The sequence below is a fragment of the Oratosquilla oratoria genome, chromosome 6 (genome assembly GCF_046742065.1).
Source record: "Oratosquilla oratoria isolate Oo_2021 chromosome 6, ASM4674206v1, whole genome shotgun sequence".
In the NCBI taxonomy this organism is placed as follows: domain Eukaryota; kingdom Metazoa; phylum Arthropoda; class Malacostraca; order Stomatopoda; family Squillidae; genus Oratosquilla; species Oratosquilla oratoria.
The window spans coordinates 14,721,066-14,739,581 of record NC_134782.1 but is presented as its reverse complement, the minus strand read 5'-3'; positions in this window follow the sequence as shown (position 1 = coordinate 14,739,581).

Below are 18,516 nucleotides of genomic sequence, written 5' to 3'. Positions count from 1 at the left end.
GACGCCTTGTTTGGAAATCTGATTACTGCTGTTGACCAACCCGATATACGATCCCGAAGCTGTCCTGTTAGGAAGGAGTGGAGGGAGAGATGAAAGGTGGGAGGTGAGGGAGGAAGGAGGAGGTGAGTTTGGGAGAAGGTCCTCGATGTAAGAAATCAATGAGAAGAAACACACGTCAGAAAGAATTGAATGCCGAAGAATTCTCACCCAAAACAAAAAAAATGCCTGGATAAAGGAAATCCCGAGGAAGATGAAGAAAATTGGTTTCAGGTTTATGTACCTGTGTAAACCCCGTGAAGAATGTTATCAGCGTACAAAAACAACTCTGCATATACAATTTCTGTCAGTACCGACTTCTCTTGGGACAAACGTATAGACATTTCGAACACAACAGAAACATTCTGTATGTCAGTTCTCCTCGGTAAATTTTGTTTTGATAAACATAATTCGGAATAAAAAAAAAATACATTACATATGAATCAGGCATCCATTAAGATGATTGCTACGAGAACCTGAATAAATCTAGAAACAACTACAGCAATCATAATTATCTTCGGACGTGACAAAATGATTTAAAAACACAGAAGAAGATAACATTTCAAATGCCTGAGATAAGAGATAACAACAATTACAGAAAGACGACAGCAATAATTAAGATAACGATGACGACGGCGATAAAGATGAAAGCGACAAGGACGATAAAGATAACGATAACGAGTTCGATATAAAATTGATACGAGTGAAACCCAGAAGAAGACTCCGATCAGCCTGACAAAGTCTTTGGCACTGAGGACAATGAATAATAGAAGCGATAACATTCAGTATTCTATTTCTATTTCTGTTACTTAAAAATTTGAGATATATCAATTTTGTTCAATTAAGCCGAGTAGAATGAAAGTTCACATTTAGGGAACTAAATTTCAAAATAAAAAGTGTAACATGACATCTAACACTATCTAGCAACGTGCGATAAGAATAGACTATGCACAGGAGAAAGAAAGATAGAGAAGACAAATGATATGGGAACCAAAATTGAGGGAGATGGCGAGAGAAAGTGAGAGAGAGAGAGAGAGAGAGAGAGAGAGAGAGAGAGAGAGAGAGAGAGAGAGGGGGGGGGAAGAGGGAGAGAGAGAGGGAGAGAGAGAAAGAGAGAGAGAGAGAGAGAGAGAGAGAGAGAGAGAGAGAGAGAGAGAGAGAGAGAGAGAGAGAGAGAGAGAGAGAGAGAGAGAGAGAGAGAGGGGGGAAGGAGAGAGATATAGATAGATAGAGAGAGATAGAGAGAGGGGGAAGAGAGAGAGATATAAAGATAGATAGATAGAGAGATAGCGAGGGGGGGAGAGGGAGAGAGATATAGATAGATAGATAGATAGCTAGATAGATAGATAGAGAGAGAGATAGATAGATAGATAGATAGATAGTGAGAGAGAGAGAGAGAGAAAGAGAAGGGGGGACCAGGAGAGGTGGGAGAGACTGACAAACCAGATACAAAAAAACAGACTAATTTCTATTCCTCCTCAGTATTTTCTACAACAATAGATAAATGAATAAAATAAGCAAATAAATCAATAAATAGCTAAATGAATAAACAAAAAGTAGAGAGAGACCGAAAGCTGAATCAGAAAAGGCATTACACAATAGGAGTGTTACATCATCTGTTTTTCACGTAAAATCTTCATTCTGATACAAACAACACGTGTGATGTGTGTGACTATCATAATGAGTACGTTTTATTTTAATATATATATATATATATATATGTTGTTTTTTTTTTTTTTTTTTGAGAGAGAGAGAGAGAGAGAGAGAGAGAAGGGGGCAACAGCTCGAGTGTTGTCTATAAGAACGAGTGATTGAGTTTCTTGTCTACGTTTATGCTTATGTCTATGTCCTGGCGTAGGTATGTCATGAGCAGGCTCCTTAGGAGTAGGAGTCTCAGACTTCGTATATTCAGACGTCTTCCTCCTGCCCTTCCAACCATCAAACCAGACCTTCTATTGACCCTCTAAAGAACAAAATTTTCCGAAGACAGCAGCCGCAGTAAAATGAAAAAAATTGCTACTGGCAACGAAAGGCTGAAGTCAATAATGCCTCTGATTCATTGACCCTTTTCTGAGCGAGATGTTTGTCTTTTGTCATTTCGTGTTGTGCAGATGGGAAAAATGGGAAACTGCGAGAATTAAGAAAACGCAAAATGAAACCAATTAAGAGAATGTAAACTTCAGATTTGATGCATTAGGGAACAGTAATTTTGTCTCCGCGTTTTTCAGTATTTGTTCATTTGTCCGGAAAGTAGTGTTCAAATAACGTCTAGTGGACCTTTACTCAACCGTTCGTAAAAAAAAAAAAAAAAACGACTACATACGTGATTTCTAATACTCTTGCGTATGGGTAGCAGCTGTTCTTTTATTTGTATGTTAGTTTCTTAAGAGGACTTAGCATGTAAACATCCTCACAGAATCAATACCATGGGGTTTATATGTGTATTTGAGTGCGTGTTTGTATGCACGCCTGTTTGTTTTTTCATTTCAGCGAATGTTTATGAACATCTCATTTATGTTGTGTTTGCATATATTCATAAGTTTAAGAAGTGAGAGAGAGAGAGAGAGAGAGAGAGAGAGAGAGAGAGAGAGAGAGAGAGAGAGAGAGAGAGAGAGAGAGAGAGAGTGCGAGAGAATACGATTTCTTCTAAATATGAAATAATGACTTACACAATTATACAAAATGAAGTGAAATATAGTAAAAAGGTAAACATCACAGAGGTAGTTCCCAGCTGCCGTTGGGAAACGATCCATGACTCTCTTGTTTGCGATGAGTCGATAGCCAACCCAAACATACCATACTATGTATAGGCCCTCCATGACCTCACAAATCGGCTTCTGCTTGGTGCCAATGTCTGGCCCGGCGCCCCGGCGCGGCCCGGTGCTCCGGAGTCCACGTCTCGTGTGTGTACGTTATTACCCGCGCGTACGCCCCCCTTCCCCCTTCCCCTTCTCCTCGCAAGAAGTTTGCCTGGCCTTCCTGTCCTTTGGCCTCCGGATTGTTGGCCCTGGGTTGTTCTTTCAGCTCTCGTAAAATGGCATTTCCGTCTGCGGGCGGACGTCGAATTCGTGATGAGACACCGCCTCATTCTGTCGTCTACCCAATTCAATTTTATTATTATTATTATTGTTATTTCTACTTCCCAAACTATAGACGCTCTTCGCCCTCTCCTCTCCCACCTCCTACACTCTCCTTCCTGCCCCTCTTCCTCTTAATACGTCTCATCTTCTACCCAATCTTTTTTTTTACTTCCCTAACTATATATCAATTCTAATACTAGCTTCTTTTCTCTTCTTATTTCTCCTCCTCCTCCCATCCTCCATCTTCCTACACTCTGCCTCCTGTCTTCCGCCTGTTCATGCATCTATTCTTTCTATTCCTCCTCTTGGTACATCTGTTCTTCCTCCTCCTCTTCCTCCTCTCCTTCTTTGGAGTCATCTTCATCTTCCCTTCTTAACCAACTTTCTTTTAGATCCTACTGAATATTATTTCCTACTCCTTCCCCCTCCTCTTCCTTTTTCTTCCTTCTTTCCCTCCTGTTGCACTTCCTATTTTAAGTCTGTGTATCCCAATTCACTCCTTCTGTTATAGGGTGGCTAATGAAACTAAATTTGAATTGAATATATAAATTATTCAGCATAACAGAGATAAGCGCGCGGCCACTTTGGAGGCAGAATCAAGACTGCTTTTGACGCCAAGCTTATTTCGCGCGGGAAAACACAAACACGCCCGCATGATGGTTCTTTCACGAATTGGCACGTGAAACCCAATCAGTACAACAGTTTCGATAAATTAATATAAATAAATTACATATCATTTATATACAGAAAACGGAAAGCATGTGTGACAACCGTACAATGCCATTTGCATGCATATACACCCCAACACTCTTCCTCCTCCTCCTCCTTCCTCGTCTGTGTGTCTCTATTACCTCCTCCTCCCTCCTACAAGAGGAACCACCTCTCCGTCGCCCTCTTCCTCGTAGCCCAATCTCCTCCTCCAAACACTACTCCCCATTTCTTTTACTTCAGCTTCCTCTTACCAATCATTCCTATTTCAATTCTCTCTCCCATTTTTCGTCTTTTCCTCCATTTTCTTCATCTTACCACGCCATTGTTTCTTTCTCTTCACTTCTTTTCCTTCTCATTCGTCACTTTGATCCTCTCTTCCCTTTCCCTTTCTTTTCCCTTGTCGTCTACCCAGCCTGAGGTCTGCCCAAATCCTCCTCCTCCTCCTCATTCTGTTCCCCAACCCTTTCCCTCTGTGATTGGAGCCATAATTGACACCGTAATTACTCACTAGGACGTCATTTCTCCAACACTCCCAGCACCTTCGCTACCACCACCGCCAGCATTGTGGTGCCGGTGGCAAAGAGAAAGGGGAAGGGGGAGAGATGGTGAGGGAAACGCAGAGAAAGAAGGAAGTGAAAGCAAGGAAAGGAAAGGAAAGGAAAGGAAAGGAAAATGCGAATGAAGTAGATATGGAGGTAAATATATTCTAGAAGAGTAGAAAAAAATAGATACTGAGATGGGTCTATAAGTGGTGGGCAAGTATAAGAAAAGGCAAGAAACAGAAAGATTTCCGAAATGAGAAATATGGAAAAGTTGAAAACGTCAGAGAAGAAAAGAAAAAAGAAGCGGAAGAGAACATAAGAACATAAGAATGGAAGAGGCTGCAAGAGACCATAAGGCCTACACTAGACAGTTCAATGTCCCTTAACACCTGTCATTTCTATCCATAAAGTGATCCTCTTAAAACAATCAAATGTTTCAGCGCTCACTACATGGTTACTAAGTCTATTCTATTCGTTAGCCTCTGTTAGTAAACTAATTTTTTACCTATTTTCTTCTTAAACCTAAGTATAGGGCAAGTGAAGGAAAAGACAAGAACATAGAAGGATCTCGGAGATAATAAATATAGGGAAAAAGTCGAAAAGAACAGAAGTAAGAAAAAAAAAAAAGAGAGATTCAGGAAGAAACGAGAAGCAAAACGTGACAAAGGATGTACCGAAAGAAAATTGAAGAGGAGAAAAGAAAGGAAGAAAAAGAAAAAAAAAAAAAAAAACAGACGATGAGGAAAAATAAATCTGGGGGTAGAATAGACAAAAGAAACAGAAAACGGAAGGTGAGGATCACACGGAGACACGTCAAAAGAAACACGAGGAGTTGAAATAGAAAGAGAATTTGAGAAAAGCGATCAAATAGGGAGGGCAAATGGTGGAAGAGTAAATGGAAGAGACAGCCGGGGTGGGGGTTGGGGGGTGGGGGGGATGAGAGGAACATCAAAGTTAGAAGAGAATCATAACGACTTCCACGTGGAATGAAAGAGAGCGGGAATCACGAGATTAGAAAAAAAACAGAGATGCAAGAGAACATATGGATCCTGTAACAGGTGACGTGAGGAGGAAGACCTCGCCAGCGATAACCAGCGCTTCTATCCTTAGAGACCACATCATACCCAAGAGGTGGAGGACTCGTGGAATGATCAGTGTTCTAATTAGAGTGGAAATGAGTCTCCAACCACAAAACAATACTACGGAACTCTGGTCCGTATGGGTATAATTGAAGTGGTAGGAGGAAAGGTGTACGGGAAAAGCGGAGAGGAAGAGATGAGAGAGGTGTATGCTGACAGAGAGAACTGTGTGTGTGTGTGTGTGTGTGTGTGTGTGTGTGTGTGTGTGTGTGTGTGTGTGTGTGTGTGTGTGTGTGTGCGAGAGAGGGAGAGAGAGAGAGAGAGAGAGAGAGAGAGAGAGAGAGAGAGAGAGAGAGAGAGAGAGAGAGAGAGAGAGAGAGAGAGAGAGAGGAGAGAGAGGAGAGAGAGGAGAGAGAGGAGAGAGAGAAAGAGAGAGCGAGGGAGAGGAGAAAGAGAGAGTGAGGAAGAGGAGAAAGAGAGAGAGAAAGAGAGAGAGAGCAGGAAACCGAATGATTTCCAGGTGACTTTCACGAGGCACTGAGAACAGGTACAGTGCCTTTGAGTATTGCTCTTATGCGTCAATATACAAGCCGAGAGGTCATCCATAGTACACGACTTACGGGTCTACGTCCGGGTTTCAAGAACGTAAAGGAGGTTTATAAGGCTCTTCATTTCCTCTCGAGTAGATGATGACTTCATCCTGTCTTCAGTTGTTCATTATAAAAGAAAAACACCATTAAGAAATCTCCCTCCCTCTCTCTCTCTCTCTCTCTCTCTCTCTCTCTCTCTCTCTCTCTCTCTCTCTCTCTCTCTCTCTCTCTCTCCCTGTCTGTCTGTCTGTCTGTCTGTGAGAACCTTGTGGGGGGGTCTTCTTCAAGACGATAACACTCGGCTACTTTGAGGATGTACTTACACGCGCTCACACACTCTTGTACATGTACTGAGAAGTACACTCACAAATGTGCTTACACGCACGAGCACATATACAAACATACACGCGTTCACAACCATACAGCACGTGCACGCGCACGCACGCACACATACACACAGATAAACACAGACTATAAAGCACATACTGTATATATGTATATATATATATATATATATATATATATATATATATATGTGTGTGTGTGTGTGTGTGTGTGTGTGTGTGTGTGTGTGTGTGTGTGTGTGTGTGTGTGTGAGAGAGAGAGAGAGAGAGAGAGAGAGAGAGAGAGAGAGAGGGAGAGAGAGAATGTATACATACCTTCATATATACATGTATACTGTGTGTATGCATACATACATTCACATTTACATATACACATTCTCTATGGTGAATTGCTGTCCCAACCACACATAAGGGGGCAGGCTGTTTTGTCCTCACGTTCTCGTACGACTTTCCCCCTACTTCTTCACTCTGTCTCTTCTTCCCTATCAAAATTTCATTTCCTTCACCTGCCCACCCTCCTCCTGCCCTTCCTCTTTCTCCTCTCCCGCTCCCTTTCCCCCTTTAGATATTCTTCACTCGATTACAGCCTGCACCTTCATACCCTCTTGCGTTCTTTCGCTTCAAAGTCTCCTTCACCTTATTCTCCAATCCCGTTTTCTGTTGTCACTTTCAGACTCTTTGTTCTTGTTGCAATCGACGTCTTCACTTTTATCCCTCGTCTCTCTCTCCTCTTCCTCCCCACCTCGGCGCTGCCTCGTTCTTCTTTTCCTCTTTTCGCTCTACACCCTCTTTATTTCTTCCCCTTTATATTCTTCCTGGGCATCTTGTCCACTCTCGTAATAACACATGCAGCCCCGCAGATAGGCCATCTTCCTTGCCATTATCATATTTCATAGGGCGATGTCCACTGCCCATTACTCTATCTTCCAAAAAGTAGCGTGATCTACACTCCAACTCCAAATTTGTCTTCGTATCTTCGAGATTTTTCATAAGAACATAAGAATGGAAGAGACTGCAAGAGACCATGAGATCTATACCAGGCAGTTCCATGCCCGTTACCGCCTGTTATCACCATCCATAAGGTTATCTAATCTTATCCTAAAACAACCGATAGTTTCAGAGCTCACTATATGGTTACTAAGTCTATTCCATTCGTTAACCACTCTATTGGTAAAGCATTTCTTGGCTAGTTTCTTCTTAAAGCTAAATTTCTCCATAAATTTATTCTTGTTCTTTTTTAGTGCTGCAACTGCTCTTATTCTGCACATCATTTCATGTTTCATTTCCTTCCTCATTCTTCCATTTTCTGAATATCTGCGGACTCTCTTCCCTCTCACTCTCCACCTTCCATACTGAGTTTTAAGGCTTCTTTTTCCAATAATTAGTCTTACTCGTATTGATGTGGTTTCGGGAGGAATGCTGAAGAACAGAATCAAGAATAACCGAGATACAAATTTTCAGTAGTACAGGAAACAGAAATACGAAAACAGTTAGGAAAAATGTATCCCTTTGTTTCTGAAACAAAACTAACGAATGAACAAATTCTTCGAGGTGGAAGAGTGAACAAGAACACGAAACCTGTAGAACTTTCAGAAGAACATAAGAACATAAGAATGAAGGAGACTGCAAGAGACCATAAGGCCTACACAAATCAGCTCCATATCCATCACCACCTGTCATCCCCATCCATAAAGTTGTCTAACCGTTTCTTAAAACAACTGATAGTTTCAGCGCTCACTACATGGTTACTAAGTCTATTCCATTCGTTGACCACCCTATTTGTAAACCAATTCTTGCCTATTTCCTTCTTAAATCTAAATTTGTCCAGTTTAAAACCATTACTGCGAGTCCTGCCCTGTTGTTTTAATATGATGACCTTGTTTGCATCACTCTTGTTAAAGCCTTTGATCCACTTGAACATCTCTATTAGATCACCCCGCACTATGCGTCTTTCCAGAGAGTGTAAGTTAAGGTACCTAAGCCTCTTTTCATAAGGCAAATTTCTGAGTCCATTTTGGTCATTCTTCTCTGAACTGATTCTAGTGATTCTAGAAGGTGAATGTTTATTGGGGAAATATAGAAGAGAGAGAATGAGGTATGCAGACAATGGAGCACGAATCCTCCCGAGGACCGAAGAATTGCCTGTCCGAGGTGAGGCGACTAACTCCGAAGTCTCTCGTCAGTTAACAACCCCTAACTTCTGCCAATTAACTCTACCGTGTGTTTTCTGTTTCAAATTGGGTACTCAGAGGAGGAAGAGGCGTGATGGGGAGTCTTTTGGAGTGAGGATGGGGTGCAAACGACTCCCAAAGGGACATCATATTTCTTCCCTTTCCATGTCCCTAAATCTTCCAAACCGCCCAAATTGTCACCCAAAATGATTGATGGCTTCGTTTTAACGTTCCAAACTCCACCTACCGGGAGGCTGGTACGGTGCCCCTTACAAAGGATTTTGTAGCGTGGAATGTGAAGAAACATGCCCGTGATCCAACTCGCAAGCGGTAGAGGGTCGGACCGCCACCACCTCGACCTCCGCTGCAAGTGGAGACGCTCTAATCCGCTTGGCCAATGAGCATCCCGAAATGGTGATAAACTTAAATTCAATATCCAGAAATCCTTACCTTCGCCCTGCGCATGCGCCCCGCCACCTCAAAGCAGCCCAGTAATTGCAGTTAAGTTCGGAATGCGACGGATCTGATAACCAAGACAGGGAGATAGTGGCTTCACGTTGTCTATTGTGACATCCAATATGCTCCCTGTGTAGTTCGACACGCGTATTGTGTCCGCCTGGGCGCCCAATCAGGACACAATACGTCCGCTCACCAGCACACACGATCTCGTGGTCAATCGGTTTGTTGTGCTACCCAATATGTCCGATGCGTTTTCTATCACCTCTGCTGTAGTTGCCGAAATGTTTAACCGACAAAAGTTTAAAAGGTTTTTTTTTCTGAACCCAATGAAATATTTAAATGGGGTCAAGTGCTTGAGGGTTTTGGTTCTTAACCTTTTCTGTCATCCTGTAGCACTCTTTTTTTCCCTATCTCGGATTGTCAATCCACTCCTCACTGTTACAGAGGTTGGATCATAGAAACGGTACCAAAAGGAAATTAAGGTGGGCAATGGAAATGATGACTAAGAGTGTCATGGTGGACAACAATGGCAGGGTGACGACATAAGAACTGAATAAAATCATCTGGCGCATTTCAGAGAATATATCTTTGTCAAAGCAGACGACGTTTTGTGAGGGAATGGAATATAGGGATTAACCCTAAGGATTGCCTGGGCTTGAAAACAGTTGATAGTAAGTCAGAACGAATATAATATTTTTAAGAAGGAAACAGGCAAAAATTGGATTACCAGCAGGGTGGTCAACGATTGAAATTGACTTAGTAACCATGTAGTGAGCGCTGAAACTACAGCATAGGTTCTTTTAAGAGAAGATTAGGTAACTCTATTGATAGGGATGACAGGTCGTAAAAGGCATGAAACTGGCTAATGTAGGCCTTATGGTCTCTTGGAGTCTCCTCCATTCTTACGTTCTTATGAGATTTGAAGGCCTAAGGGAAAAGGAGAAGAAGGAAAAGGGAAGTGAGAAATAGGAAGAAGGGAAATGTGAAAATGGTCAAACAAAACGTAATAAGAAATAAATGAGAAATTGTCAACTAGGAGATGGAGTGGAAGGAAAAGTAACTGGTACAGGAGGACAAAGAAAAGAGAATGAAGTCAAGGAAAGGAGAGCAGGGAAAGTGGGAAATGGGGAAAGGGGAAGAGAAGGCACAGTCAAAGAGAAAGGGGAAGGTCGGAGAGGGGTAAAATCATGGAGGAAAAAATAAATAGAGATAGTGTAAGGGAAGGGGAAATTGCATATGGAAATGATCTGAGATGAAAGTGAAGTGAAAAGGGAAGTCGAGTTAAAAAGACAAAATTTAGACACGCATTTCACAGAAAAGTGAAAGCAAAAAGAGAGCATGAAAAAGGTGAAAGGTATGAAACAGAATTGTTTAATAATAGTAATGGTAGCAATGAATATAATAACAATATCTATTATGATAACAATGAGAGGAATTATAGCAATGATAACAGTGCGAAGATCAGGAATGGTCAGAGGGAATAGTTTGAAGTGAATGAAGAGATGCGTCAGGGGTCTGTGATGTCGACATGGTTGTTCAATGTATTCCATACTTTCAATGTTGTTCAATGGATTGAGCTGTAACTGAGGTAATCACAACAGTGATAGGCAAACGTTTCGAATTAGTGGGTAAGAAATTAAGGATATACAGTAGATGATGATGAAGATGGTGTTGGTGGTGATGATGATAATTATAATTGATTGATAATGGTGATGATGATAATGATGATGATGATGATGGTGATGTTGATGTTGTTGATGATGATGATAACGATAAAGGTGATGTTGATGATGATGATGGTGATGATGATGATGATGATGATGATGATGGTAGTGGTGGTGGCGGTGGTGGTGTAGGTGATAATGGTGATGTTGGTGATGATGTTTTGATGATGATGATGATGATGATGATGATGATGATGATGATGATGATGATGATGATGATGATGATGATGATGATGATGATGATGATGAAGACGATGACGACGACGACGACGATGTTTATCCGATGGCAGACCCTTGAACTCGATATGATTTGCTTTCAGTTCAAGCAAAACATTTAAGATTGACGCGGTATTAAAAGATCAAATAAATAAGTTTTGTGTGAGGATCCATATGTCGATTTTGTCCATTAATTTTTTTTCTCTAACCTTGAGAAGCGGGGGCAATTTGGTATGTCTTAACATGTAATTGGTATCCGATTTTTTATTTAATTTCAATTTCATTTTTTTTGGGGGGTGGCTATTACAAAAGAACATTAAGGAAGCTACTTTCACATTATCAAGTTACATCTAAATCTAACACTTTTGTTGACACTGGGTCTACCTGTGTAATTGGTAACTTTATTCATTATTCATATCATCATCATCATCATCATTTGAATCTACTTTCTATCATTATTCATTTGGCAACCTCTCTTATAAGGAGAAAGACGCATTTGTTATATATATAGATATTACTTGTTATCTTATTGTTATTTTTACTTATCTACAAACTTATTCATTCTAATTTTTCACTCATTTATATTTACTCATAGCTAATGTCAGTTAATTTCATTCAGCAATACAGAACCTCTGTGCTTCCGATCTATTACGAAAATCGTTTCACTGCAAACGAAAGCAGCAGCAGCAGCAGCAGATAGGGCGCGTCTTGGACCAGCTCCAAGCCCCGAAGTGGCCATCTGGGGTGTCACGGTCTTATTGCAACATATGATTGGCCACGCAGCAGTAACGACCTCTCGTAGACGTCACGCCCCAGACACGCCACATATTCATTGACACAAGCTTTACATGACACTTGACACGTGCCACACCTTGGGAAGGTCGTAAACGTCACGCAGTTGACTTAGTGACTCGTCGTTAAACCCGTAGTAACACGGAAATACCCGAGTAATGGTATTCTTTCTACGACACCTCGTTATCCGTGGTGATTTACGCCTCGTAACGATGCTTACATTAGTGCTGTAGCCTTTATGGATGCATTATTGGAGATGTAAGCAGCTTGATGCTGTGTTCCTATGATGACGGAAGACTAGGCTAGCATGATATTTGATTTTGCTACTTCGTTGGAGAAGAAACGATTTCTGCTACAAGATTCTAGACTTACATAAGAACGTCTCAACCATGTATCTAACATTCGTATTCTAGATTTAACTTCTCTCGTAATTTGACATTAGGAAATTTGAATAACAAGAGACAGTGACCGAAGTCTTCCCTGATCAAACGCGGTAGCAAATGCACGTAGCATGCTAGCGAGAAATGCTTAGTGTGCTGCCACATTTTGTCGTGATGATGGCTAATCATGAGTACAAGAGCGTGGAGGGACGTCGGTTAGGAGCATAGTTTTCTCTCCATTGTAGGATAAGAAGGTTCATGTAATTGGTCCCCCCGGGGCTGAGGAAGCTCATTCCAAGCTCCCCCGTGGGGGGAAATCTCCCCCACGGGAATGGTAGCCTAGTCCAGGATAATCATGCCTAATGTTTTCGTTGACCACATGCAAACCTCACTCGACAATGCCGTGTTCTTGTGGCCCGAGGAATCGTACACTGTTCTCTGAACATTGGTAAATTTGTCAAAGTTCTTTCGTTTTCTTAGTTTTTTTTTCCTCCTATGCCTCTCCATAGTGTTCGGTTCTTGTTTGTTGTTATCATTCTTCTGTTGCATCTTCCATTTCCCTCCTTTTCCTTTGTCTATAAGCTTCCTTTTTTAAGTATTGCTTCTTCCGCCTCCTCCTCACTTTTCTCCTCTTCCTCTTCATCATCTTTTATTCCTTCTTTCCTTTCTTCATTCCTCTTTCTCCTCCTTTCTTATCTTCTTCCTCCTCTTCCAATTTATCTCTTTCTATTCCTTCCTTCTCTTCTTCCTCCTTTTCCTCTTTATCTCTTTATTCCTTCATCTTTTTATCCTTCATCTTCCTCTTCTCCTCCTTCCTTCCTCTTCCTCCTTTCCCTCCTCTTCCTCTTTATCTCCTTCCTGTTTTTCCTCCACCCCTTCTTCTTTTTCTTATTTCTCCTTCTTCTCACCCTCTTTGCTTCCTCTTCTCTACCTCCTCCTCTCCTCTCTACCTTCTCCATCTACTTCATTCTCCTCTCCCTCCTTTCTCGCCTCTTTTCCAATATCATCAATCTGTTTTAAATCCCCTTCATGTACTTAATTGTATTTCTTATCATTTCGTTCATTTAACATCTTTATGGCCTTTCCGTCGCTGCTGAGACATAATTCTCCTCTTATTATTATTATTAATTTTTTCTTTTCTTTTCTTTTTCTTTTCTCTGCGACGATGTGTCAACACATTTCTTAAATGAAGATCAATTGATAAATTGTTTGTAATTTTTCCTTTTTTTACATTTTTCTTTTTTCTTTTTTTCTCTGCCTCTTGCACTGGTTAATGTGTAAAAAAAAAATCTATGATCTCATTCAGGTGTTCTGATTCATCATTAAGTCACTTTTGACAAGTTTGAATGTTGTTTTTTCAGCTGTTATAGGTAAGAGAAAAATAACAATTGTCGTATAATTATCTAATTAGTTTCCCTTTTCCCCGTCCCTCACCTCACCACAGTGGCAACCTTTACATGCTTTGTTAAGGTTAATTTGTTATGTCGTGTCTGACATAGCGAAACCGACCTATGCAGATTAGAATCAGTTTAGGTTAAACTCACTTTAGATAATTAACTCCTTTGCAAGAATGTAAATAAAAACACACAGAAGGACATAGACTTTTCCAGTAAAACAAGCGAGATATGAGATAGCGAGATATGTGATAAATAAGTTATTATATTCTATATACCAAATGCCTCTTCCCCTTTATAAAGGAGGTAACCAGCCAAGACACGCATCCGTCTGCCCCCCCATCTTCCCTCGCATCTTAGCTCCTCGTGGATCAGGGGTCATCCCTGACTCCAGCCCAGTGCCTAAGTCAGGTCAAATCATACTTCAAAGGTCATAGATAAACCAACAGCCAAAGACAAGTTTCACAATTAACACCACAATCGGACGAAAGAGAGAATTGAGTAAGCGAATCTATATATTTCGACTGCTAACTGCAATCCTCTTCAGTGGTTTCTTTATTGTGATGTCAAGAGAGTTTAGGCGTCGGCACGGGCTTTGACCCTCACCGTGTCCATCATAAACCATTGTAATCAAAAATGGATTTATGCAAATGAGAGTGTTCCCGATGGACTGCCGGAGAGAGCAGATTACCGCATTACATTTGCCAAAGGTATTAGCAAGCCTGCTTAGCATAACATTAAAGAGATTATCTCCGTTATCTGTTTATATCTGGACGTTTGCATGCATTAATCATGATTTATGTGTATATATATATATATATATATATATATATATATATATATATATATGAAGTGAATCGCTAGTAACAGCGAGAATCACACATATAATTTCAAATAGCCATAAAGTGAAACCGCAGTTCGATTCCCGGAGCGACTGTTGAAAACTGTGTGTATATATATATATATATATATATATATATATATATATATATATATATATATATATATATAATTACACTGTATATACATACATGTGTGCGTGCGTGTATGTGTGTGTATGTGTGCTATTCTCAACTTGAGCCCCTCTCGCTCCTATGACGTGTTCCACTAAAAGATTATCAGCCAATCAGAAGCCTTTGTTTGGGTTTGGGTTGGGGAGGGAGGAAACGGTTGTCATGGCTACGAACTGAACATCTCTCCTGAATTCTTGCATCCACGAGAATCGTTCATTTTCCATTTTCGTCCAAGTGTAAAATGTACCAAGAGTATGTCGACACTAGATTGCTCTCAGGGCCCAAGCCTGAACGGCCTTTCATACGATCCAAACCCCTTTTTTGTAGTAATGGATTCAAATTGGACAAAATTAGGTTCAAGAAAGAAATAGACTTAGTAACCATGTAGTGTGCACTGAAACGATTGATTGTTTTAAAAGAAGATCAGATACCTTTATAGGCAGGGTTGGCAGGTGGTAATGGACATGGAACTACCTAGTGCAGGCCTTATGGTCCCTTGCAGTCTCCTCCATCCTTGTGTTCTTGTGTTCTTTCATCCCAGGTTACCCCGTTAACAGAAGAGAAACGTACGATGGCTGGCGTCACCGTGTTGAATGCAATCGTTCCCGAATGCTGAACCATGTGGCACCGGATTGAAGGTGTCAAGTGACTTCCCCCCAAGCAGCTGTTCGAGGAACTTGAGGAGAGAGTTCGGAAGCAGATGCGTTCGAATCTTAATGAGCTGTATGACAAATCAAATGAAGTGATGGTTCTCCGAACCTCTGTTTACGCCATAAGGAAATGACGAAGAGTATCAACAGTTTAATTGTGTGCATGAAAAACTGACATGAAGTGTCAACAATTTAATTGTTTGTATGTAGAACTAACATGGGGTACCAGCAGTTTGTGTACATTAAGGAACAGCAGTTTGTTTACATGAGGAACTAACTTGGAGTATCAGCAGCTTAATTGTTTACATGAAGAACTAACATGGAGTATCAGCAGCTTAATTGTTTACATGAAGAACTAACATGGAGTACCAGCAGTTTAATTGTGTACATGAAGAACTAACAAAGTATCAGTAGTTTAATTGTTCATATGAAGAACAACATGGAGTACCAGCAGTTTGTGTACATTAAGAACCAGCAGTTTCTTTACATGAAGAACTAACAGAGTATCAGCAGCTTAATTGTTTACGCGAAGAACTAACATGGAGTACCAGCAGTTTAATTGTTCATATGAAGAACAACATGGAGTACCAGCAGTTTGTGTACATTAAGAACCATCACTTTCTTTACATGAAGAACATGGAGTATCAGAAGCTTAATTGTTTACGTGAAGAACTAACATGGAGTACCAGCAGTTTAATTGTTGACGTAAAGGGCTAACATGGATTATCAGCAGTTTAATTGTTTACAAGAAGAACTAACATGGAGTGCCAGCAGTTTAATTGTTTACATGAAGGACTAACATGGAGTATCAGCAGTTTAATTGTTTACATGAAGAACTAACATGGAGTATCAGCAGTTTAATTGTTTACATGAGGGACTAACATGGAGTACTAGCAGTTTAATTGTTGACATGAAGAACTAACATGGAGTATCAGTAGTTTAATTGTGTACATGAAGAACTAACATGGAATATCAGCAGTTTGTGTACATTAAGAAGCAGCTGTTTAAATGTTTATATGAAGAACTAACATGGAGTATCAACAATTTAATTGTGTACATGAAGACCTAACAAAGTATCTGCAATCTACTTACATGAACACTGACTGAATAACAGCAATATGAATCTTACATGAATCTTAACAACCGTAAATATCTTACATAAAGAACTGACACGTTGAGAATATAGTTTACTTGTTTATATGATAAACTGACACTGAGTAAGAGCAACTTTGCTGTTTGCATCAATTGATCTTACCAAAGAGTAAGAGGAATCCCAGTTTAAGATTTGGTCATCAACCTCAAATATCAAGCCACACCATCCCAAACACTAACGCTGTTTACATCAGGAAAATAAAAGTAATTTACTTGTTTGCATAAAGACCCTACCAAAGACTGAGGGTAATGCCAACTGGTTCAGTACTATGTAGTCTGTTTCGGCGTCGGTACGGACACATTTAACTTAACCTAAACTCTACCCTACGCCCCAAAAAATTAATCGAACGATTATTAATAAGAATTAGTGTAATGGACATCAAACAATAAAATTAAAATCAGGAAACTTAAATAATAATAAAAAAAAATGAAAACAGAATGATAAAATTTAACAACAATCTCGACATGTTTGTTTTATTTAAGAAAAGACGGAGGAGTCTGCATTGTTCAACAAGTAATGGGATTTTTTCCTTGTTATGGCTTCCTGCCCTGTCACGTTATTAGCAGTTATTATCATACAGAACGTAATAAAGATATGGAGAATAGAGATGAAATGAAATAATATGAATATGGTCAAATCTAATGAAACAAAATGTGCAATTACTGTATTCGTTTACAAAAATTGTATGGCGGATCTTAATGAATTACAACACTGGAAAGCATAATGACAAGAAAATACACACACACACACACACACACGCACGCACGCACGCACGCACGCACACATTTCCTTTCTCATTCCTTTGAACTTCACTTCTACTCTTACTTTTAATTTCACTTTTTTTGAGTTTCGCTTTTTTTGCTCAACTTTTTTGAGCTTCACTTTTTTGAGCTCCATTTTTTGAGCTTCACTTTTACTCTTACTTTTACTTTTATTCTTAAACTTTGCACGATGCGTTTTGTTGTCGTCGTCTTCGTCGTCGCTGTTGCCGTCGTCGTCTTTGTCGTCCGAAGATGAGGATGAGGATGAAGATGAGGAAGAAATGGAGGAGGGAGAGGAAGAAGGGGAAGAAGACGAGGAAGAAGGGGAAGAAGACGAGGAAGAGGAGGAGGAGGAGGAGAAAGAGGAAGAGGAGGAGAAGAAGAAGAGGAGAAGAAGAAGAGAGGAAGAGGATGAGGAAGAAGAGGAGGGGAAGGAGGAGGTGGAGAGGTTATTTTAGCGGCAAATGTTATTGCTCTCGATGCTGCTGCTGCTGCATTTTTAGCGATTCCCTTATCATAATATTTGCGGTCATTAAATGAGCGTCATGGTTTAGTGGACGGTCGTGTTATTGGTTATCAAAAAGACATAGAACATCGTTATGGAAGAGCTGACCCTCAGAAAGACACAGGCGGAGGAGGAGGAGGAGGAGGAGAAGGAGGAGGAGGAGGAGGAGGAGGAGGAGGATGGAGGAGGAGGAGGAGGGAGGAGGAGGAGAAGGAGGAGGAAGCAAGAACCGATGTCGGGAATGAAACTGTTAGCAGGAATGTGGACTTGTCGGAGGGAAGGATAGAAAAGAAACAGGTGTTTATGTCGACAGCAAGACAGGGGCGATGGAAGAGGCGGAAGGAGAGGGTGGGGGGGAAAGTTAGAGGAGATGGGCCGAGAAATGTTCAAGGGATACGTGAGCAGGGAGCGAATGGGGATCAAGTGGGGGGTTTTAGGGAGCAAGGCTCGGAGACGGGCGGGATCGGGGTGGGGTGGGGGGAGGAGGAAATGCTGGTTGTGAATGTAAACACAAGGGAGGGGGGAGTCGGCTGGCGCGCGCATGCGCAAGAGGAGACGCGCAAGGGTAGGACTGCGCAGTGTAGATTTAATTAGTATTGTTTCGCTGTTACATTCACCACCCCATGTTACGCTGGTATATTCACCACTCATTGCAACGCTGTTACATTCTCCACCCCATGTTACGCTGATATATTCGCCACCCCATGTTACGCTGTTACATTCGCCACCCATTGTTACGCTGTCATATTCGCCATCCATTGTTATGCTGTTACATTCGCCACCCATTGGTACGCTGTTACGTTCACCACCCCATGTTACGCTGTTATATTCGCCACCCTCTGTTACGTGGTACATTCACCACCCCATGTTACGCTGTTACATTGACCACCCATTGTTACGCTGTTATATTCCCCAT